Source organism: Gavia stellata, chromosome 4 (assembly GCF_030936135.1).
Source record: "Gavia stellata isolate bGavSte3 chromosome 4, bGavSte3.hap2, whole genome shotgun sequence".
In the NCBI taxonomy this organism is placed as follows: domain Eukaryota; kingdom Metazoa; phylum Chordata; class Aves; order Gaviiformes; family Gaviidae; genus Gavia; species Gavia stellata.
Window position 1 is genome coordinate 49,475,968 of NC_082597.1, and position 24,321 is coordinate 49,500,288.

Consider the following 24,321-nt stretch of genomic DNA (forward strand, 5'->3'; position numbering starts at 1 on the left):
TTTCATTGCAGAAGATATGTGGTATTTTCCTCATTCTTTCCCGATTCATTCTGAGGGTAGACTTTACAGTATCATCTAAAAAGACTGCTATTAGGCATAAATAACAAGGAACTGCTTCCTTAAGGATACCATAAAAGGCAAGAGTTTGATTAGCCAACATGTGTTTAACAGAATGAATCAGAGAGCAAGATGGTTCCTTGCAGATAGAACATGCTCTTAAGAAAGGACTTTGGGAACAGCTTGTGGGACTAAGATTAAATGACTTATACACACATACATGCCCAAGCATCTTGGATATATCTCAAGATTCAGAATGTAATCATTGAAAAACAGTCAGCTTTCCCAAAGTGTTGTAAGATGGAAGTAGATAAACCCAGTTCCCTGATGGGCAAGGGAAGGAAGCCTCATATAAGCTTCACAGTTTACAGCACTGTGGCTATCACTGTATGGCTGGGCGATAACTAGTGTAGCTGGCTCACAGTGATAGCGTTTATACCTGGACCCAACCCTCCACAGAGTTCATGCCTGTTTTGTTTCACTCCCATAATAGCTGAAAACCTTCATGTGTTTCAATTCGTTGTCTCAGACTGGGATGGTCAAAAGACTGCTTGAGCAGAAATCTTTAAGAAACATGGGATCTGCAGGAAACGAGATACACAACACAGTTCTTTCTGAGACCTTACTACTAAAGCATATATCTGCTATGATTCTGTGAGGATTTTTATGTTATTGCTGGCCTACAAAAAAGTGCTCAGGCTCTTATACCATTGGAACTCTTGGATCTGCCCCAATTCATCAGCACTGCTTGAGAAGGGGAGGAAACTGAAGCTCAGGTTTTACTTTACTTGGATGCTCTCTTCCATGGTTTCCAAGAGGTGCCAAAGTTCAAAGGTGAGAAGTAATCTAATTTTTTTTTTCTGTAAATCTTAGAAAGAAACTATCTATATGAAGTAAACCTCATCTATCAAATAGGAGCTCTAAAAACAGTACATGGTTGTCATTTCTTTTTCTATCACAGGGGTGACACTATTCAACAAGCAGTTATACCCATTTGGGAAGAAAAAAACATAGTCCCCTGCCATAATGCAGTAGGCTATTATCCAATTAAAAATGGTCTGATAAAAACACTTTTTAACATTTGTCACATTTTTTCCCTGTTTGTGATCCAGCCAAAGAATTTCTATCATTTTCTGAATGCAACCAAGATGTAACTAACTGTTGCCATACCAATAACTAGGAAGAAAAAGAACCTCCTCCACATGGACTACCCACACAGATCTGATGGGCACAGTTTGTGAAATGCCTTGGGAATAAAATGGTGTGATGACTGATGGTATGCACATGGCTGCTGCATTTGGGTCTGGCCTTAGACTTACATGCTGTGTGTGTATGTATGTGCATATGGTACATGTGTGAATCACTGAGGCATTATATCTGCTCATGTTCCTAATCACACCTCCCATTTAAGTCGCTGGCTAATCTTTTTTTCCTCAGTCTGTCAAACTGCACTGTGTCGGAGGAGCTGTGGGCCTGAGTCTGGCTGTAGCTCTCTAACAGCACAACTCACATAATCCTCACAGCAGAAATATAAATGAGATTTTTCTTATTTTGTTTGCTCTAACTTGAGGACAGTTTTGCCTATGTATCATCTTGAGTTCTTTGATGTCTACATGTTCAGTGATACCTGTTCACTGACACTAGATGTTGAGGCATTCATATGTAAAGTGGAAAAGACTTTATACACTGCAACTTACACATATTTTCACTTTTAATATGTCCACTAGATTTCTTTTTAAAGCAGCATTTCTTTTCCCCTTCCTTCTCTCTGTCTTCTTGGCTGTTAGATTGTGAGTATCTTGGAATAACATTCAAATATTTCTGGGTGATTGCAGTGGGCTTAGCACATCATGAAAGCAAATACACATATATTTTAAAAAGGGTAAGAGTCTGAAGAAGTGTCTGAACTACTTATTTCTCATTTATGTTATAAACCAGTAAATAAAACAATAAATAAATCTCTGTAGTCCATGGAAAACACTCAGTGGAAAAGAGAGAGCAGAATATATAGTTCCTTAAATCTTTAGACTCTCAAAGATATTGAATTTATTGCTCAGTTATTATTGTCTTGTAATGCCAATGTTGTGATATAACTTATTGTCATGAGTAAATATAGTCATGAACCCCCAACATTGAAAAAATTAGGCCAGTTCAAGTCAAAACAAATTTTGCATGAGAAGAGAGGATTTCTGCAAAATGAAAAAGGAAATCCCATACTGCTTCATTTTCACATCAGTCAAAAAAAGGCTTAATCTGAAATAAAATATCATTTGGTTGTGGGCTATTTAAGACTTTTAACCCTTCCTTCCTTGTTTTAATTTACTATGAACTTTTTTTTTTATTTTGAAAGCATAGAAAGCAAAGATTTTGGCCTTTCCAAAATTAAAATTATAAAAATTTTTTGACATGTAAAAAATTCCCTTTATTTTTTCAGCTAACATTTTTCATCAGATCCTACCCACACTTGTAGATAGCTTCTGCCATGTGTGCCCCTTCCCCTCACTGAAAATGCCATTAAAGATAATAGTAACTTCACTGATCCTCTAAAGCATGTACCCGCGTTTTAACAATGGAGTCATATAAACACTTGTGTCTGCAAGGTTTCATAAATCATGTTCCAGTGCAATATATGCAGTCATTTTAAATGTGTCTAATGCACTCTGTATTGAATTCAAGCTTTTATCACTCACAAAGCTGTCTTCTCACTTAAGACTATAGGGATTTTTATGCAGTGCTTTGTTAATAACAGGAATATTTTCACTTATGTTTGCTAATGAAAATGTCTTCTAAGATATTTGATAGGAAAAATTCAGAAGTTTAGACTGGATCTGCCTCTTTACAGCTCCTCATTTCCTACTTGCTGTGTTTCCCTTTGTGAGAATAAAAACTTACTTGTTGCTCAAACAGCTTTAACGTGAGACAGGTTATGGTCTATCTTTGCAAGCTGTACACCATCTCCTATATTTGTCTGATGTCTTCTTTAGCACTTCTTGCAAAAGGATAAACAGATACCTTATCAGAGATTTACACGTGAATGTCCGAAGAATACAGGATATGGAGTATGGCAATATAAGCAATTAATGGTTTCCAAGTCATAGAATCGTAGAATCATAGAAACATGGAATAGTTTGGGTTGGAAGGGACCTTTAAAGGTCATCTAGTCTAACCCCTGCTGCAATGAGCAGGGACGTCACTAGGTCAGGTTGCTCAGAGCCCCGTCCAACCTGATGCTGAACGTTTCCAGGGATGGGGCATCTACCACCTCTCTGGGCAACCTGTTCCAGTGTTTCACCACCCTTATTGTAAAAAAAGTCTTCCTTATATCTGGTCTGAATCTACCCTCTTTTAGTTTAAAAACATTACCCCTTGTCCTATCGCTACAGGCCCTACTAAAAAGTCTGTGCCCATCTTTCTTATAAGCCCCCTTTAAGTATTGAAAGGCCGCAATAAGGTCGCCCTGGAGCATTCTCTTCTCCAGGCTGAACAACCCCAACTGTCTCAGCCTGTCCTCATAGGAGAGGTGTTCCATCCCTCTGATCATTTTTGTGGCCCTCCCCTCGACCCACTCCAACAAGTCCATGTCTTTCCTGTAGTAGGGACTCCGGAGCTGAACGCAGTACTCCAGGTGGGGTCTCACCAGAGCGGAACAGAGGGGCAGAATCACCTCCCTCGACCTGCTGGCCATGCTCCTTTTTATGCAGCCCAGGATACGGAAGCGATCTTCTAGCATGACTAGACATCACAGGAGTCACCCACTTAGATCCACTGTGGCTCCAGCAACTCACGATGAAGAAAATTGCACAGGGCATCTTACGGGTCAGAAGTTTTAATGACAAATCTATCAGACTAGGGAATTTTTTCTGAGGTTATGAACTTTGAAGGATTTGTTCCCTGTGGCTGTCAGTAGGTCTGCTCTTCTGGAAAATAAAAGTAGTATTTAACTAAGGATCCAGCTCTCCTCTGGGACACACACATACAACTTCGTCTGTTTCAGTGGGGCTTACGAAGTTGTACCTGAGGATTAAATGAGCCCTCTAATAATTAACTGTAAGAATTTTTAGGTTAACTTTAACCTGTGCTGTTCCAGTTAAAGGTCCCAGTGCAGAACCTTTGATAGCAGCAGATCAAGCAATAGAAAGGCATCAGTCTCTTTTGTCACCTGGTATAGTGGTCACAGACACATGCATAGCAACTCTCTGCTGAGGTTAAAGGGGAAAAAATATTAAATACTTTTTCTCTATCTCCTCACTGCTGTGCTTGTAGGAAGGTTGACTTTGGTTTTCCATAGGAAATTTCAGCTCCAGTGGAGCCAGCATCTTCTTGCATCTCTACAAGGCCTTCTAAGTTATGCAGACATGGATAGTAGGGGACAAGAGCTAAGGGAAAACCCATCCCGCACTATACTGGAGTGAATCGGGATCACTGAATGCACAACCTCTTCTGCTATTTCCTGCACCACGGATGGCTACGTAACATCTGTGTGTCTGTTTTCCTAATGGCATACACAATTGTATAGGGTGGACTACAGTCTAATCTTAAACTAACTTTGCACAGTTAATAAAAAAATCATGTCTTTCCAGTTATGACAATAGGACTTTATTGTCAACGCAGAAGTATTTCCCTTCAAAAAAGTTAACTTCATAACAGGTTCAGGGTTTTGCAAATGATCCCTCAAGTTCCAGTCTTGGTGTTGTATAATGTACTTTAATACTACTTCATACTGACTTTCTGTTTACTTAATAGAAGCTATTTAGCTTTGGGAACTTTACAGATTTTGGCACACTGAAAGAAACCAACCTCTTTTATTAAATTCATGATTGAAGGAAATCACTGTAAGCCTAATAAGATTTACGTGTTTCCATTCAATGTCAGCAGGGAGTCAGATTAAATCAAGGCTGAAGGTCTCAGCTGCATTCAAACCCTTGATCAAGCTACTAACACTTCAGTTTGAAAAGTATGACAAGATGATTAGATGATTTAAATAGCCCTGTGCTTTTTGAGATGGCTGATAGCACTAAAGCAATTATTTTTGCAGGCAAATTATGGATTTCTTATAGTCATATTAATAAAATGTGGTTTGCCAAGTTTTTCAATAAGGTGGTTTATTGTAAAGAATAATTTATTTTGTTTCTTTTGTTTAACACAATTACTTGTTATACAAGTTGTCTATTACTAAAAACATAATACCTGATATTTATAGAAAGTTGTCCTCAAAGCATTTTACGAAAGAGGTTTGTGTGATTATCCTTTTCTATAGATATGGAATGCAATACCTTTAATGTTACAGTTATTGGATGACATCTCAGGATTTCAGTATCTGTGCTGATCCAGAGCGACTAGGAATTCATTACCTTTTGAGGTCTTGTCTCATAAATAAAGCTAAAATACATCTAAAAAGAAGGAGTCATTTATCCTGCACTGAATGTTTGGAAGAATTTTCTTGTACCGTCTGAAGATTAAGTAGCATTAGTTGGTATGCTTTCATGAGGTATGGTCCAAAGGCTGTCTGTGAAGGTCTACAAACAGACTCGTCCCCCTCACTTCTCCTTCCAGGGTGAGACCGATGCTGTACCAATGCTCTTAGTACCTGTTGCTACCCATAGCATTCATGAGACTTCTAGTCAAGGACGGGTGTCTGAAATTTTGAAGGCCGTCTGCTGGATTTAGAAACATCTCTTCTACCATTTTAATGGAATGAAAGGTATCTTCAGTCTACCCCAATTTATGCAAAATAGGCTTGGATTTTGGGCCACTAGCAGCCTGCTGAAGATATCCAGGGACATCAAGTGAAATCTTGGGAACCTTATTTTCATGAGCTGCATGTGATGAAAATATTGAAATCAGTCAATCAAACTAAGGTTCTGATAAAGCACACACTTTGAAAGCCAAGATGATTAATGTAGCTTTTGCCTCAATGTCTGCAAACCAAAACTGTAATCCCTGACAGTCAGTCTGGGAGCTACAAAACTGTAGATAATGGATCCATTTGTAACCAAGTCAAAAGATAAGCCAAGCATTAAGGAAGATGGTGGATATGGAGGGTTACAAACTCACCTAGACTTTATGCAGACCAAGTTCCTTTCTAAACCATGCTTTTCTTCCTGCATGAGCTGAATGACCTTTGCTGGCTTTGTAGGTTTGCAATGCTGTGCAGCTTGTTCCAAAAACTGATCGGCACTGCTGTAAAACAGGCGCACAAATCCAACTTGCCTTTGGCAACAAGCTATTTCCTAGTCCTTAATGGGACTGAATGACAATCATATATGGTGCTCCCTGGGACATTGAAAGCGGGCAGTAAAGCACGTTTTAGATGTTTTATTATAGTCTAGGCACCTTTCTGAAATTATAACCTGTATGCTATACTGGACCTCATGCACAGGCATCAAGCACTTGTACTAGCAAATGGTGAAGGTCTAACCAGGCGGTGCTAGAATTTTTCTGTAGTGAAAGGGGTAATGAGAAACTGCTTCCCGGGTTTTCATCCAGAGTACAGGGAACCCTACCACTCTGCCAGGCAAGGTGGATGTGGTGGGTAGGGAAGATCACGGACTGACACTTCACTGGGGCAGATCACTTCACATGGGAAAGACTTAGGCCTACTAGATTAAGAGGCATCATTGTTGATAATAGAATGGAATTGTCTGAACTGTAATTGCACTGCACCTCGATAGCCTGGGAGGTAAGTATTTTCCTTTGCTCTTAGCAAAGTGATAGCTGAGAACAGTCCTTATAATGTTTTGGGTCACTGAAAGCTATTTTCCCCTTAATGAACACCTAAAAAAAGGTGATGAGCAGATGGACAAACTGATTCTTCAACATATATCACTCAGGACTGTGTAGTCAAGGAACCTGTAATGAAGCAAAATGTTGTGGGCTGATACAAACTGTCAGTCTCATCCTCTATTGCTACTTGCTAGTTTGTGGTGGCTGTATAATGTGGTCAGTCTGCTGTACTTCGAGAACATTGATACATAGAGATAAGAAGTTTCCATTGTTTATCCCAATGAGATAAAAGTAATGGCAGTCTTAAATACAAGTTCCCCCTCTAATTTCAAACTCTATGGGTACACAGCTTTGCTTGACTAATGTGGGCTGTAAAAATTTCAAATAATGCAATGACCAAAGCAGGAAAACACAACCACATTGCATACTAGATGCAGTTCAGTGGGTACTGACTGACCAATTGCAGTTCCCTGGCAATAAGTTCTATATGATTCAGGAGCCTTAATTGCAGAGGTTTGCATTAAAATAGGGAAAAATATCCTTTATGAAATGCAAGCATGTATGAACGATTTATTCTAAATGTAGGAAGCAAGAAATTATATATATGTAAGATATATATAAAATGCTCAGCATGGCTGAAAAAGTGATTATAATTGGACATGCGTTGAAAGGAAACTCTCTCTTTTTTTGTGAGTAAATCAATAGGGCACTGTTTTGCAAAGCTATCCAGTGAACTGATTGAGCTTTCCAACATTGCTGTAGGCTACTGACCACAAAACAAAATGCTTATGCATGTATTTTGTTACAGGCCATGAAACGTAGTGTTTGCGTAGAATCTGTTTAATAATGAAGGCCTGGTAGAGGAATTTCACTTCTTCCTGCATGAATTTCCTATTAACACGAATGCCTTTTCTCAAGCAGTACTCGGCTAAGACTCTGCAGCGACTGGCCAAGCTCACACAAGTGAGATAAGACAACTTCTGAATGGCAGGTGTCAGCAGTGTAGGCAGCTGCATGATGTGAGACTGACATGGAAGGAGCAAGCTGGCTGCCAAGACCTCTAAGCAGCGTTGTGCTTGAGGTATGTGTGAAACACTCAGTTTGGTGCTTCAGATGCGGGGCTGCTGTGACCTGTTTTGTGCTCACATATGGAATGTGTCTGCAAGTACCAGAGATAAAGCTGGAGCAATGTGAGACCGAAAGGCACATGTGTGTCCGTAGCACTGAGCACCCTTAGATAACTTGAATGGGCTCCAAAGTGAGAGGAACTCATGTCTGCTGTGATAAAAGCGCCAAATGACTAAGGGCTAGACTGATAACTGGCAGTACAGAGGCACAAGGTGGGCTCTGACATACTCAGTGGTCACTGTAACCTTAATCCTCACCTCTCTTTTCCCTAGGCATGGGAACTCAGTGGCTCCCATGAATAAAGATGAACCAGAGTCTGTCAGTGATGATCCTGTTTCTGTCTCTTCAGATTCATACATACACTCAGGCTCAGTGGTCAAGAGTTTTTCAGATGCTAACTGCTAATTTACAGAGAGATAGGAAACTGCTGTGACTGTCAAATATACAGCAATGACACAGATTCTAATGCTGTCAGGCCTTAGCTTATGTCTGGGACTTGCAAACTCCTGAGTGGCACACAGACTCCCAGAGCGTGTAGGAGAAGACATGCTGCATGCTCCCCTAGCCTCTCTCTCCTCTGCTATCCACTCTCGTGCATCATTATTCTGCCTTCTGACTTCTGAAGTGTTTGAGGTTTTAATCTTTAATGTCTCTACATGTTGCTTTTTTGTGTGTAGTACCAACAGTAATGGATGAAGTGTCTTTTTTTAGTAAGTTACCATGTTTGTTTATGCAATATAATATCTGTACGGGACTGCTCTGAATATTTGTTTTTTCTGCTGTGGAAAAACAAAGATCATTACTTACTGGCACATGTTGTTTGACCAGTGTTAGTGGAATCTATAAATTAATAGTCTTGTCCCTAAATCCAGAAAGCTTTATTCTTCCTTTGTTTTTATCCTAATGCAGAGTTCAGACGACTTCATACCTGTGCAAAACTCAAGAAGGGAATCCTTGCCTGACAGTTTTCACCTCCTTCCAGAGACATTACTGTAAGGTCCATGTTGGGCAGCTATTGCAGGTTAGCATGGAATGCTTGTACAAACTCCACTCATATTGTGCTTATAGACGGCTAGCTGTTCTTTGAGGCTTCTGAAAGCACGTGCATATTCAGCACGGCTGAAGATGAGCCAGCAGTGTGCCCAGGTGGCCAAGAAGGCCAACGGCATCCTGGCCTGTATCAGAAACAGTGTGGCCAGCAGGAGTAGGGAGGTGATCGTGCCTCTGTACTCGGCGCTGGTGAGGCCGCACCTTGTATACTGTGTTCAGTTTTGGGCCCCTCACTACAAGAAGGACACTGAGGTGCTGGAGCGTGTCCAGAGAAGGGCGACGAAGCTGGTGAGGGGTCTGGAGCACAAGTCTTATGAGGAGCAGCTGAGGGAACAGGGATTGTTTAGCCTGGAGAAGAGGCTGAAAGGAGATCTTATCTCTCGCTACAACTACCTGAAAGGGGTTTGTAGAGAGGTGCGTGCTGGTCTCTTCTCCCAAGTGACTTGATGATCTTAAAGGTGTTTTCCAACCTAAATGATTCTATGATTCTATGATTTATTCTAGCAATAGTAATTTTGCTGTGCAACAGGCTTGTTATTACACCTCATCTGTTGGAATAAGCATGCAGGTGGAGAGGTGCTGCAACTCTTCTGTGTGCTAAAAGTAGGGTGAAAGGGTAAGTGGAGGGAGAGAAATTGCTATTGTTTTTAGAGTGTTTGCAAAAATTACGAAAAAAGAGCCATATGCTCAGGCAAAATTTGAGATCTCATTAATTCAAACCAGCATGACAATAAGGACATTGTAACCCCACCACCTACATCTTTCATACAAAGTAAGCCAATAAAACATCAAGGGTAGAAAAAAGCCCTGTGCATCTACCTGCTTAATCACTCCTTCCTGCAGCTCTGAACGCAAACTAGACCTGTTAAAATCTAAAGCAATTCTTTCCTGTCAAATGCTGTCCGAAGGATTTCCTGCAGAGAAGCTTTCTTTTTCTACAGAATGGTTCAGGAGTGTTACTGGCTACTTGGATACAAAGTTGAGGCTCCTTAGTGACTGTAAATCAGTCCCATCTGGTTAATGCCAGTAAGGCTATGCTAATTTATGCTTGCTGAAGTACTCAAACCTGCCAACAGGCACCTGGTCAAATAAGTACGTTTAACCTGCTGGAGTTGCTCAGAAGCAATTAAAGCAGCCACTACTCCATTAGATGTGGAAGGGTTAAAGTGTCACCCTGTTCAAGTACATCTCTCACTTCAACATCAGGGGCATTAGGGTCCCAGGGGCATGCCTTCCCAGCCTCTCCCTCCCACTAAAGCCTCTGACTGAGCTGTGAAGGCAGAGGACTATAGATACCAACAACATGCTTTAAGAGCAATTGAAGAAGGAATCTAAAGACTTGCTGAGACCTTGTCCTGATGTGCCCTGTGCTAAATGATAGTATGAGCCAAACTTCCCCACTGTCGCCTTTGCAGTCCTTACCTCACTTTTCCCTTCCTGACCTGACATATCTCCTTGGTCTGTTTCCTTCAGTTCTTAAACATATTTTCTTTTTATCATCACCACAAAAAAAAAAAAAAAAAAAAAAAAAAAGAAAAGAAAAAACACCTGAAGTTTGCTATTGCTGCTAACTCTGCTTACATACTTCACGCTTTTCCTCTCCTTTGTGTTGTCTACTTGGACTGTAAATTCTGAGCATTGGTTTTAGCTAAGCACTATACAAATTACGGAGACCTAATCGTGGTTTGTCCTCGGGCATTAACATAATAAGAAAGGCATTTCAATCTAGTGCAGTATTGTAAAGATGTGCCTGTTCTTAATGAGAGATTGTCATTCCTATCTCCTACCAATACAAACAAAGCAAAGAGAGACCAGAATACTCATTCTGAATAATGCTTCAGCACAATCCTGCTCTTTCATTGCCTTCTGCAGTCTACCAGCCACTTCTTTTCCTTACAAAATGTACCTGTTTAACAACAGCTAAAATATTATCATGAAACTGAGCAAAAAGAGTTATTCTAATGTGGCAAGTTGTGTCCTTGCAGGCCTGATGACACAAACGGTAAAAGAAACATATCAAGCAATTAGATTAATGTTGAAAAGAACGTATCAGATTAAGGAATACTTAAAAAACATAATCCTGCAAATTTACAAAGTAACTTTCTGAAGTCAAGGCAGTTAATTTTTCTGTTTTTTGTTTTGTTTTGTTTTGTTTCTTTGTTGTTAGCATCTGTCTTTATATGGGACACTACTTCCATACAGTAACAGCAACTTTTGTTGGGGTTTTATATGGGTGGTGAGATGTCAGAGAAGATTTTGATTGCTTGATGGCAAAGTTTCTTGTTTATGCCAGCTGTTGCACTGCTGTTCTGCGGATTGCACATTGTTTCTGGAAAGCTTTAGCCTGGCCAGTGTCATAAAAAATCATTTAGAAATGCCAGTGTAGTCACTTACATAGAAAAGGAATGTAACTGTGGACGATTTTTACAACTGAAGTCAATGTAACTCTGCTATCTTACTTTATCAGATGGAGATGTGAGACATCTCACCTAACTGTAAACACCCACACTGTAGAGATCTCCTTTGATCAAGTCATGTTACTCCTTTTGTAATCAAGGGAAAGAACTGCCCTATTTTAGCCATTTCCTTTCAGATGAGATAAATTACACCCTGTAAGTGCCTGTTTCTCCCTCCTGACTCTAAAGGCTATCTAGACTGCAAGCTTAGATGGGGATGTTTACAGTATAGATATTTGCTTTTGGTCAACTGAGTCCTTTTCTTGGTGTTGGGTCTGTAAGGAGTGAAGAAAATGCATCTTCTGAAAGGCTTCACTCAACATGCACCCATTGCTCCTTCTGTGCATCCCAGGCTTGGACCAGAGCTGGGTCATGGCTTCTGAGTTTGAGGCAAAATTGAAAATTGCCGTGAATGGGAAGGATAGTCAGACCAGGGTCTGCAGCATAAGAAGGAACAGGGCAAGGATGGAAAATCTAGAGGACTGGACCTAATGGTCCCACCATCTCAGCTGTCATTGCCACACCACCTTCTCTGACACCTCCCTTGGCTGCAGCAGGCAGCCTGGTCTCCAGCCCCCTGGTACAGGGAAGCGATGCCCTGAGCCCGTGGCCTTTCTGACACCTCTGCTGATTGCTGCTTCTGGTGTCTCTGACATGAGGTAGCTTTGGCCAGAGAAGAAAAAGAGGTATGCTTCCAGACTAGGCGATCTCAGGGATAAGTCCTCTTTCCTCATTCATCTGTCCAGCTGCAGTTTTTATTTGCCACTTATTTGAAAGACTGTGATAAGTGATAATTGGTACAAGATAGCACAGGCAGGCATCTGCCTCCCTCAGTAATGAAGGGGATGAAATATTGTGAAGGAATTTGCTTCCCTTCAGAAACTTAATTCTATTTACAGGCCTTCCTGTCATTTAAATAACTAATCTCAGGAGGTGGGACACGGCCCAGGGGTTATGGGAACAGTTAATTCCTGGCTGCCACTTGCTCCTTGTGAAGAGTAAATCCTTCATCGTTCTCTCTCTCTCTCTCAAAGATACCTGAACCTAATATAATGATGAACATATTAAGGATTATCCATTTTTTGAGGTAGCAGTAGGCCACACAAAACCAATGCAGGAGAGGAATTATTACTATTTTTTGTGTCTGTGACACAAAAAACACTATGGTAATTTTGGTGGGAATTAAATGATGGGTCAAATTCACAGAATAGTCTCAGAGGAGATGGAAAGGCCCAGTATATGTGTTTCAATATTTAAAGAATTATATGCACCACCTTTCTAGTCTGAAGAGGTTTTTTGTTTTGCAATTAATTTATTTTAAAGAATTTTTTTTCAAAGAAAGGAGATTCCCCAAACAAAAATGAAAACAACATATTTGGTTTCTGAACCAGCCTGAACCAAGGCTGAATCAATCTTTTTCACCAGACCTAAAGGGCCATTATTCATAAAATTGTACTTAGAAAAACGGGAGACAGATGAGAGAAACACTTTTTCCCCAGGCTCCTTGGAGACCAGTGAAGCTGCTAGTAGCTTGCTTTAACGCAGAGCTGGAAAAGGGCTCTGCCTACCCATACAGTATAGTTGTATTTATCTGAATGTCTTCCTATTACTTTGCATTGGATACAATTAATTATTTTGCGCCTATGGTGTTCTGTGACATCCCATTACATCACATTAGCCTTGTGTTTGGCATCAAACTGATGCAATGTGATACGTTAGGAGTTTTATCAGAGCTGGTTTAATTAGGCAAGATATTTTATTCACTTACTGAATATTTGCTTTGGGTTGCCTGTAAAAGACCATAAAGTGCAAGCACCTAAATGCTCCTAACTAAATGTCAGATGGGGTATCCTGCACTCTGCTGATTAATTACATAATATTTAGATGATTTAGCTAAACTGTTGAATGCATATCACATAGTTAATGAAAGATTTCAGAGCTGCAGGCAGACTTAAAGAATGAATCATCGTGTACAGTACACAGTCTTCATTACTCACTGCAGAAATGCAGCGTCCATAGGTACTGAGCTTGAACTGGGTGAGGTGCAAATGGCAAGGTTACCCTGCCAAACTCTGCTTCACACAGCAGGATGAATAGATATTCTGGCTTCTACTCAGTGGGGCAGAGACTGATCCCTGAGGTACTGTGAGGAAGGGGACTCATCAGTATTGTTCTCTTTTCTAGAGTGCTACAGCCCCTATGAACCACGCTCTCACCTTGCATTGCTGCTCTGGGTAAAATTTTAAGGAGCTAAAGGAATGGCAATGCTTGCCCAAGCAGAAAAATTCTGGGAGGTGCTAGAGATTGTGCACACCTCTTTTGTTTTGTTTTGTTTTGTTATTTCTTTCCACATGCAGGATGTACAATGATTAGCTAACAAAAGTTGAAAAGTCAACATTGTCATCACCACCTATTGTCATGGCTTGAGTAGCTCATTCCGTTTTCAGGGTGGGGTTTTTTTTCAGCCTATTAGCAGCAATTAAAGGTATCAATTGACTTCTAAAATGACCATGAGGTTTTTTTTTCCATAACTCTGAGGGCCAAGGTTTATTGAGTTTCTCTGGGATGGTGGCGGAGAAAAGGTTGCTTGGTTTATTTAAGGAAAAGATCCGGGAACATGAAATGGAAGCTTCACCCAACTCCAGCTCATTGATGTTCTGTGATCAGGCTCATTAGGTCTGAGCTGGAAGCCTTAGGCTTGGAGCAAAATGCTTTATGAGGGCTTAGTAGATGGAAAGGTGAAAAGCAAATCAGAAATCCTAAGAAAGAAAGGCAAATGGGCTGAGAAGGCAAAAATGAGATCTATTTAGTTATTACGATTTAGCTGATCCAGTAATTCCTCAGTCACAGATTGCCTGTGGAAAGAAATTACATGAATGGTGTGACATACTGTCACGAACAAATGAAAATAGAAGAAACTCTCCTCTGGGATGCAGCCAGGACACTCCAGAGCGACATTCCTCTCTGCAACTCTCTCACATCACTGTTCTGCACCCTTATCAGTGCTCAGGAGCATTGGGGGTCATCCTGCCCTCAGGTTCCTTGATGGGAGGAATTGTGAGTGGCTCTCCCTATCTGACTCAGCCAAAGTCAGCTGGGATAGCTAATATCCATCTACTCCTGTTTTTTAAAACTGGCTCTGGCTGAAGCAGATTAAGGACCATTTGTGCCATTCCTCCCTCTGCTAACCCTCTGATGGAGAGTGGGAACAAACATCTGAGGTGGGAGTGACAGTGTCTTATCTGCTCCAGACACTTTCTGAGTGAATATCCATTCAGGGTCTGGGGGGTGTATAGCAAAAAGCAGCATACATCTCCTCCCCTTGTTTAGAAAACTCCTGTATGTGGTCAGGACCTGAGTTTTATATCTCGTCTGAAAGATAACACCTCCAGGAGAGCATCTTGGGAGAGCAATTTAGTACTGAGTCAGAGGGAAGAGAATGAGTCACTGCAGCTCTTAGATTTTTCTTGGAAGTTTCTCACTAAAGCATTGACCCAGCCTGACACTGTTTAGTAGATGACAACAGAGAGACTTGAGTTTATGCTAAATTCAGAGTGGAAAAAGGCTGGGATCCCAGGAAACCAGTTTGAAAAGAGAGGTTAATTTTTTGAGGGCCACCTAAAAAGTGCTTAATTGGGGTACGTTCATCATGCACTTACTTTAAAGCCAAAGTAAACAACAACAACAAAAAAATCAGAAGGGAAGACTGTCTAACCAGAAAGCTTGAGCTGTTAAGTAGTGGATACAGCATGTGTCACATTACAGTCTGTTCCCTCCCTTAGCAATGGCACACAAAGTGAACTCATTATAATTGAATTGTATTCGGCTAGAAAAAGTGCAGGTTTGGGGTATTTTTAATCTTACTATGCAGCTACCTGATTTTTTGCAGTAAAGCTGCCTGCAATCCTGTGAAGGATTCCCTCATCAACAGCAAGACATCAATGGCAGTGCCAGGTTGTCATTGTGGAGTGGTGCTCTGGTGATTATCAGTGAATTGACAATGATTAGTGACTCACTGTTGCTCATTCTTAATCCAGCCCACTCCACCACTGCTTGTACTGCCTTGTGGGAAGCAAATCTAAGCACATGCACAGGAAGAAGCCTCAGTGTTATTTTGCTGGCAGCCTTCCAGAAACCTCCTTTGCACTGTAACTGCTTGTCTGCTACCCACAGAGTTTGCCATCTGGCTAAAGATTTTCTTCTAGCCCTGTGGGGACTTCGGGGGGTATACGTTCTACATTAATGCCAAAGGATGAAAAAGATAAAAATTATTTAAGCTGTGTATGTATGTATCTGATAAAATGCTAGTGCATACGTGAATGAAAAATGGACCTGTTGGCAAGAATCACTGCAGTCAGTCTCCTGAGGAATCTCCCTGTGCTGAAGAGATCACCTCCCGTGGAAGGCAGTGGCACCTACATTGGCATTCTTAAGAAGGGACGCAAAGCCAGAAAGGTTTCTTTAAGCTTCTTTTCTGCTGCTGCAGGCTTGAAGCCACATGACATGCAGACAACTGTAGATGTGCAAAAGCTGCGTATGCTGTGCCTTGCCCTCAGTAGGCTACTAGAAGACTTCAAAATGCAGACCAGGTTGAAGAGTGGTGTGGTTCCTGCCTGACCCATGTGCCTTGGCTCACTCCAGTTAGATATGGCAGAACTTAAACAGCATGTAGGCCAGAAGTTCCCTCACCAGGTATCAGGATCATAACAGATTGAGATAGGGGGAGAGTAGAAGGGCAGGTCAAAAAACCTGAGGGGAGTTCAGCTGCAGAAGCAGGACTTTTAACAACCTCAGCTGGTGAAGCTGGAAGTGAACCTGCCAGTGGAAGTATCTGAGAATCACTGTGGCTGTCTCAGTTCTGTTAAAATGCTGTAAAATCTGTCCCTTTTCTACTAACCCTTCTGCCTCTGTCATACTAACATATCTCCTACATGAAGCTGGCCAATAAAAACTGAGCTTCCTCTATCATTAAGCACTTAAGGTGCAAGGCAAAAGAAAGCCCAATATATTTTCAACAGGCTATTCTTTAAAAGCTGGAGTGAAGCAATAGGTTCCTATACAAATGTCAGTCTTTCTAGTCTAGCCAACATATTTGGAGCAATAATTCTCAGAAACCAAACTGAAGATGAAAACATTCTCAACAGCTATATGCTCAACAGCATTATTCCTGGAAAGGAAGAACATATCTGATACTTGAATTAATGTATAAAACAAGGCAAAGTGTTCTATGACCACTTTTACAAAAAGGGGTAAGTCTGTTAGGGTCTCTAGTCTTCGACTTTGCTCTTCATGTTGAACATGTTTTGTCACATTTGCTCTCATTGCTTTGAGCTGTTTCTGGCAAACCGAGCAAGTTCTGCCTACTGCAGCGATACATCTTGAACAAACATGAAGTTGTTTATACGTAATGTTTTGATGGATGGAATGAAAGCTGGCATTTCAAGGCACATTTCAGGTGTTTGTATCCAGGGTTCTTGGCACACTGGTTCATCCTGTGAAAAAAATGGTTCTGCCTCAACAATATGGAAAACCTTGGCTGTATTTAATGGGTGGCCACAGATGAGGTGGCATCCACACAGCTACCTGCCAGGCACTCTGTCCAGGTGTGTACTAAACTGAGCAGCATGTCTGCTTTACAGTGCAAAGCATTTACAGTCTATGCCTGAGGGAGGCCACACTTTCTAGCCTGAGAAGCAAATATGTTATTCTAAAGATAAAGGGATACCTCCCAAAAGACTTTTGGACATCTCTCTGGTGTCTTTATTTAGGTTTGACTTTCTGTGGTTTCCATTGGAGTTAAAAGGGATCCCCTACTCTCTGTCCTTTCTCTCACTGAAGTCCTTGTCCATGTGTCTTGTAGGCAAAAGACATGTGGACACTAGTTTCTCAAGCCTTCATACTTCTGTTTCAGGAGAGAACTGAACTTTTTGAATTTCTTATCAAATGGGGCATGAGGTAACATGGGGCTGGCTTGTGTGACTTGCAGGGTACCTGGCCTCTTTAGGCTACATGGCATGGAATGTGACTTCAGGGACTATACCCTGTGTACGGGCGCCTGCCTTTTTAACACATCCTTGGGCTGTTGCACAGTGCTGTGGCCTTCTGCTCTGTGACACCAGCAGCTGGTCAGCAAGCTAGAGACCAGGCTGATCAGCAGTGGCACAGAGTGTCAGAGTGGGATGGAGACCTTGGCTTTGTGCTGCATAAATGGGGCAGAGCAGATCATGTTGCTAGGCAGGAGTCAGCACTGAATTTTGTACGGTATGTGAAACATGATGGGTCTGCCAAAGGCTAGCACTGCTTACCGTCAGTATCTGCTCCGTGGTTCTTCATTAGCAGCTGCAGTGACTGAGAAACCTCGGGCTCCTGCTTTTGACAACACTTTCAGGTCACTGTTTCCCAGCACCAGGCTGCACCAACAAGCGTCCCAAGGACATGTGCTGTGCCTGTGCTCCTCATGCTTGTTAGGGAAGGTTCTCCTCCTGCTGCACTTGAAACCAAGGGACAAAACGCCTATTGAAGCTAATGAGAACATGGGTGAGCCCACTTCCCATATGGTGCCTGTCAACCACGTGCTTAAGAAACATCTGATATATTTTTGTACTGATCATGTGTTTCGTATAAAGATTGAGACTTGCTAAGGCTTGTAAGTCCTGAGACTGTAGTCTGTAAGAAATTCCCAAGTTTTGTATAAATATACAGCTTTGTTCTTTTGTGAGACAACCACATGCCAGCATGAGAGCTCATATGATTTTGGGTGCAACTTAGAGAAGCCATCTGCTTTAAGGTACACTTATAGCACTCTGCGGCAAACCCTGTGCCTTCTGTCAGTGCAGTATTTGTTTACACAAACCTAAAGTGGCAGGTCATTTCGAATTTCTGATGAATAATTGAGAAATATTAAGGCTGACCCTTATAATTTTTGGATTTCTGTGGCTTTTGTATGGCTTTAGGATATCAGCTACCATGGCAGCTTAGTCATTGTGAAGCTGTAATGCTCTCACCTTCATTGTAAAATAAATTTACACTTCTTGTTCAAAACATAAACAGAAAAACTTTTATACAAGACTTTAGCTGACAGCGTCACCTTTGCAGTTAAAATACCTCCTGTAATAAAGCTGATATAACATAAAATCATTGGAATGATATTAGGTCCTGATATCTATTCTCTGCTGATTAATATCTTGTTAGGTGGTTCATTTCAATTTAAATAGGTCCCTGAACTTCAGGTAGATGACCAAAGTTTTAATATGACATTATAGTGGACAGGATTTATCTGTTATGAAACAAGCTTACTGTTTTATGTCACCTTGACTTTGAGCAAATGTATTATATTATAACTGAAATTGTTCAGAGTACAGTGGAGCATAAAAGAAAAATGATTCTGAACAAGGCACAGGCACAAGTTGACTTTCATGCTTCCTAAGGACAGAGGCTCAAGGAAAGGGTGGAACATCAACTTTGTCAGTTTGGTTTTACTTTCTGAAGTTGTTTGGGGAGTCCTCCAAGACTCATGGATTGCACTTGAGTGGACTGAACATAAATAGCATATGGCATAGGAAAGATATGAAAAACAAAAATACCTTCCCAAAACTTATTTCTATTGTGATAAATTGCTGACAGTGTCGCCAAAGCAGAGACCATCTTGTGTTTTCTTATGCTAAGAGTAACAGTCAGGAAAATTTTTATTTTTTCACTCTTTCATACTTCCTGTATCAATCCTATTTTGCATATTAGTTTGTGGGCAATAGAAGACTGGTAGAGGAAAGGAATAGAACTCCATTACAGCTATGTTATATATAGGAAACCAGGGTGGATTTAATATAATTTATTCTATTCAGGGTAAAAATCAATATCTATCTCAAACGGGTAAGAACCTATCCTGAGTGGACAAAAAGCTTCATTTACTTCCACTGCACCCACAGTGGCTTCCCATTCTGCTGCCTAAAGCTCATTCTTCACAGTTAATAATAAACATCATTGACTAAATGATGACTACAGTTCCTCTGCTAGAAACACAAGTGATCACTTATGTTCCAGCCAGTGCCATTCTTCCTTCAGTGCATTCATTCACAACACAGTCTGCATTACCAAGGCCTCTGCTTGATCACCAGCCTCAGCCACAGTCAAACTCACTTAAAGTAAAGCCGTAAACATTTTCCAAATAGTTGTGAAACACCTAATAAATCTGTGTGCTCTCCTTGTGCTTCAGTTAGTCACTGCCTGTTTACCATAAGGAAAAAAAAGAAGGACTTTGACCTCTAGAATAGAATTTCAGGGGCGATCTCATCCAGAACGTCTGAAAAATGTGTCACCTCAAGCCACTAACCAATTTAACCTTTACTGTGTTTCATACTTAACAGGGAAAACAATTCCCTCTGACTGTATCCTAAGGGTACTGGAGAGATACTGGTATCACTTACAGTGTATTCTGGCAGCTAAGGTTTCATTTTCATCTTTGGCATTCGAAGATATTAAGTCTAATGACAGTGTATAAAAATGGTGATCTTTTCTGTGTTAATTTCCAAAACGCTAATTCAGTAATGCAAAAGGTGAATGGTGGTAAGCTTCTGGAAGTGGTTCATTTGTCTACTGTTAGTTTAAAAAATGTTGGCTTGGCTTCTTAATAAATAGGTGGCTGAGTTAACTCCTGGAGTGTTAACCAAAATAGTTGTTAGTAATCTGAGAAAGTCTAAAGGTTGTTTGAAAGACTTGCGCATTATTTTTTCAAAATGGGTTGGAACAAATTCTTCATATGCTGTATGTTAGTCGTCCAACCATAAAATGTCTGTAAATCCTGAAATACTGTTTGAAGTGTTTCTCAGGGCTGTGATTACAAAACATCCATCTTAAAAGTTAGTTAATCAAGGCTTAGCTATGAGTAAGAGAAAAATGCGCCTGAATAACTACTCAATATACCTCCTTAAGCTAGATAGCTTGTGTCCCGCTTCCATTCGATTGAAAATATATCTCCTCCTGGATTACTTGCTTGTAATCTCAGAAATAGTTTACCATAGAGGTGATAAAATTTCCATGATAAATGCAATAAGAAAATGTTTCATTTCCAAATTTATTTATCTGCCTGGCGGTGCCAGGCACACACCAGCCACGTAACATAATATAATGGCATGTGGAGCGGCAGCAGAACGGGAGTCGCTTGAGGAAGCCACACACTGGTTATGTAACGCCTTAAGCACAGTCCTATGGGGCTGTGCCTACCTGCTTGTATTGAGTCTGCGCACCCGAAATACTGTATGTTATGTTTCTGTCTCGAGTAACTGATTAATGAAGGCTGAAATAATTAATGATGGATGTAACAGGAGCACAGTGTAGGTACTGAGGTTAACAAATTTATCTTATTTCTCACCATCCATCATCTGTGCATTTCTGATATTAATTGGGTGAGAATAACCTAAAACCTATGTGTCCTGCAATATTCCAATTATATTTTTGGCAATGTGAAAGGTATGTGGTAAATCATCAATCCTATTACTGAAATGAGAGTGTTGCAGGTAAGACCAGAAGATCCATTCCCTGGGAATGATGGTATCTTTATGACTCCCTATTATTAAGCAGTGATACTGTCTGAAGGACGGCAAAATAATTATGTTATTTTTAGTTCAGTCTGGATGCTGATGTCATTCTTGTCAAAGTGAATGTGAAAAAATCCAACTGGGAGGCAGACTTCAGCAGAACTTCAGCTCCTGCTCAAGTGATGGTGGAAGGTGCTTAGGATACCTCAGGAAATATTTAGCAACTCGGTGAACCAGGTTCAGAACCTGGAGAAAAAGGACTCATTCTCATCTCCACTTCTAAAAAATTTAAAGAAAAACAAATCTTTCTTGTTATTAAAAACAAATTTCCCATGAGCATCTGGACTTTCCAAATGTTTAGCATGTGGATGACTCACCAGCTTTATGCTAAGATACCATGCTGTTATTTCAAAACCAAAATATCAGCTTTGACATTTTTATATGTTGCACAGAGATCCATAGTCTTTCTCATTATTATATGTCATTTCAGCTTTTAAAAGTCTAAAGAGAAGCTTGGATTAAGCATGATGCAGATTTTGAATCTAGGAAGGTCTTCTACAAAAACATTTTTCTCTGACAAACAATTTGGCAGAGGAATTGTATTTTAAAAAGCCTTTATTTTTCTTGTTTGAAAAGACTCTCGTATTAGCTGAGTTGTACTTGTTGCAGAATTTTAAATCAGAAGGAGAAAGTTCTTTTTTCCAGCTAGCTCAGGACTTAGAAAGGACCAAAGGCTGTCCTGAGCTAGGCCAATTAAGATGGTCTTTCCAGGACTCCTCTGCTCACTAGGTCTTGCTAGAGGACAACTAAAAATGTAGCTCTTCCACCACTTCTAGTCAAGCGGCTTTAACTGCTCAGAAACAACACTTATAAAGGGGGTGGGAGGGAGAAGATGTAAAATACCTTTATGTATATGCAGATTTCTTTGTTTTGAGAATTTTTACCAGTATGAGTGGTTTAAAGGAGAGCTGGGGCTTTGCTTTTTGGTGCTGGTATAAAAAGCAAAGTAAAAGGCCCTCCTTAAACAATTTACAACTGCAAGACTTCGTTTTGGCTTCTGTGACTACATGTAATGTTCATGCATAAGGAATTATATGTGCACAAGGAATATATACTTAAGTCGTCAGTGGTCATGCATGTTATTACTTGGAATAAAATAAACTATGAGTCTTCTTGAATGGTCAGTACTAGGAAGGAGAAAGTAATCTAAGCCAAGGAAGGACAAGTGCATTCCTTAGACACATCTATTGCTTGTGGTAAACAAATAAAGAATGAACTTGTTATTTTTGTCACAGTGAAGCATGGAGTTTCAGATAAAGAAAAATTTAGTCCCCAGAGATTTCCAGATTTTCAGCACAAAATGATCTTTTGGCTGGTGTAATAAAAAGAGCAGGGCTGAAGTATCTTCTGTAACAGCAATCTGGGGATCTTTTGGGTAACGCATCTTAGACTGACATCTAGATGATCTCAGCATCAAGAAGCAAATGGGTATATAAGGCTTCCCTGTCTCCACAATTTAGTGCTAAGGTTGTGTTATAAAATGTGTGCATATATACCAAGTCTAGAGAGAATGATTTTCAGTGTATGGAGGCCTACACCACAAATACAGGAATTCAGGTCTCTGTGTACGTGCTATGTAAAATAAGAAGCTCTGGACTTGCTATGCACTATGTTTCATGATAAATTGGAGTCTTTCTTCAGCTACACAGGCTTATCAATTTTACATTTCCCTGCGTTCTCTCCAAACAGAAGGAAGGCTACTTTTTATTGCAGCTGTATTTGTATCTAGTACAGATATCAAATGGTTTCTATTTGTTTTATTAAGAACAGTGATTATAGTGGCATGACCCAAGAGTATGGAGCTTGTTAAGCAGCTGCTAAATTATATTTCTTGTCCCATTCCCAAAAGGCCTTGCTCTTACACACCTGCACATAGGTGTCTACAGGCCTTAATAAAACAGGTATAGGTAGGAGAAGAGACCAACCTCATCTCAAAAGGCTACACCATTCACTGGCAGTGTCCTATCAAAACAAGCTAGAACTTTTTAGCTACACTTTAATGTGGTGGATGGACTGGATATGCAGATATAATCGTTGTAACTTTGTAATCCCCCTGTATGTGGTCATGACTATTTTTCTATGACCCTGTAAATAAGATAATTGAATAAGAGAAGGACAACGGCCCCTCTCCTGGGGAACAGACTGCATTTCTTGAGCCCTGAAAATCCCTTTGCCTTCCCTGCTCCTATGTCTGCTATCCATTGCAGGCCATTAGGTATACAGTTCCCTCTCAGTAGCTAATGAGACTTAAATAAACATACTGAGAGACGAACACGGCCTCTACAGTTTAATAAATGATGCTGATTGTGGTCTCGATTACACTGGTGTAAATCTGGAACACCACCATTGCTTACAGTTGAATTACTCTAGATTTATATCAGAGCTGAATTTAGCCCATTGATTTCAGTTTTTTAACCCAATGAAATTTTATCACTGTGATTGAAGCCATTTTTAAACCCCAAATATAGAGATAGTTTAGCAGATCAAGTTGCGTACCTAATTTTTTCCGTATCTCTTTGCATACTGCAACTCTAGCTTTATTTTTATCTATTTTCAAACCTTACTCTTCCAATAGTCAAGGAACTGATAACATTGTACTGATAATTGATAAGATAACATTACATATTATAATTAGAAGATCAATGCTTCTTTTCTTTGAGAAAGCCCTTTAACTCTGCCCTTGAGTTTTTTTACTTTTGGCTGCAAGTAACATGCAGCCCAAGTTTTTAAAAGCGGTTTGACATCTGGTTCATGATGAAAATGAAGTGATCTAATGGATGGAAAAAACACAATGCATCTTGAACTAGTCAGAGGAACAAAGTACTGGTTTGTTCTATAAAAGAAGTAGTGCCAGACATACTATGTTCACATCACCAGTATTATAATGAACAGGTTGTTCAGAATCTGCCAAAAATCAAAGGTGAGTCAATGGAAAAAAGACATTAAGAGGAGAGACACAGCCAGTCCGCTCACAGGCAACATCATAAACCTTTGAGTCAAGCAGCTTTCTACCACAGTCTTCCTTTTAGGTCAAAATACTAGTAAATGACAACACTCTTTACCGAAATTGAGTAACCTTCCTTTAGATTATTCTTAGCTCAGATAGATAGATAGAGTACCAATAACTATATACAGTAAAAAGAAGGAAATTTCTATGCATTTTAATTCTAAGGTGGAGATGCCAAACATGCATGAAATGTCATGATTATAACCTTGTTTGAAGCTGATTCAGCTCAGTAATACTTCTGGAAAGTGTTAGAATTTGGTGAAAAAGGGGAATATGAATTGATGTAGTAAAGGTATGAGGGAGCAAG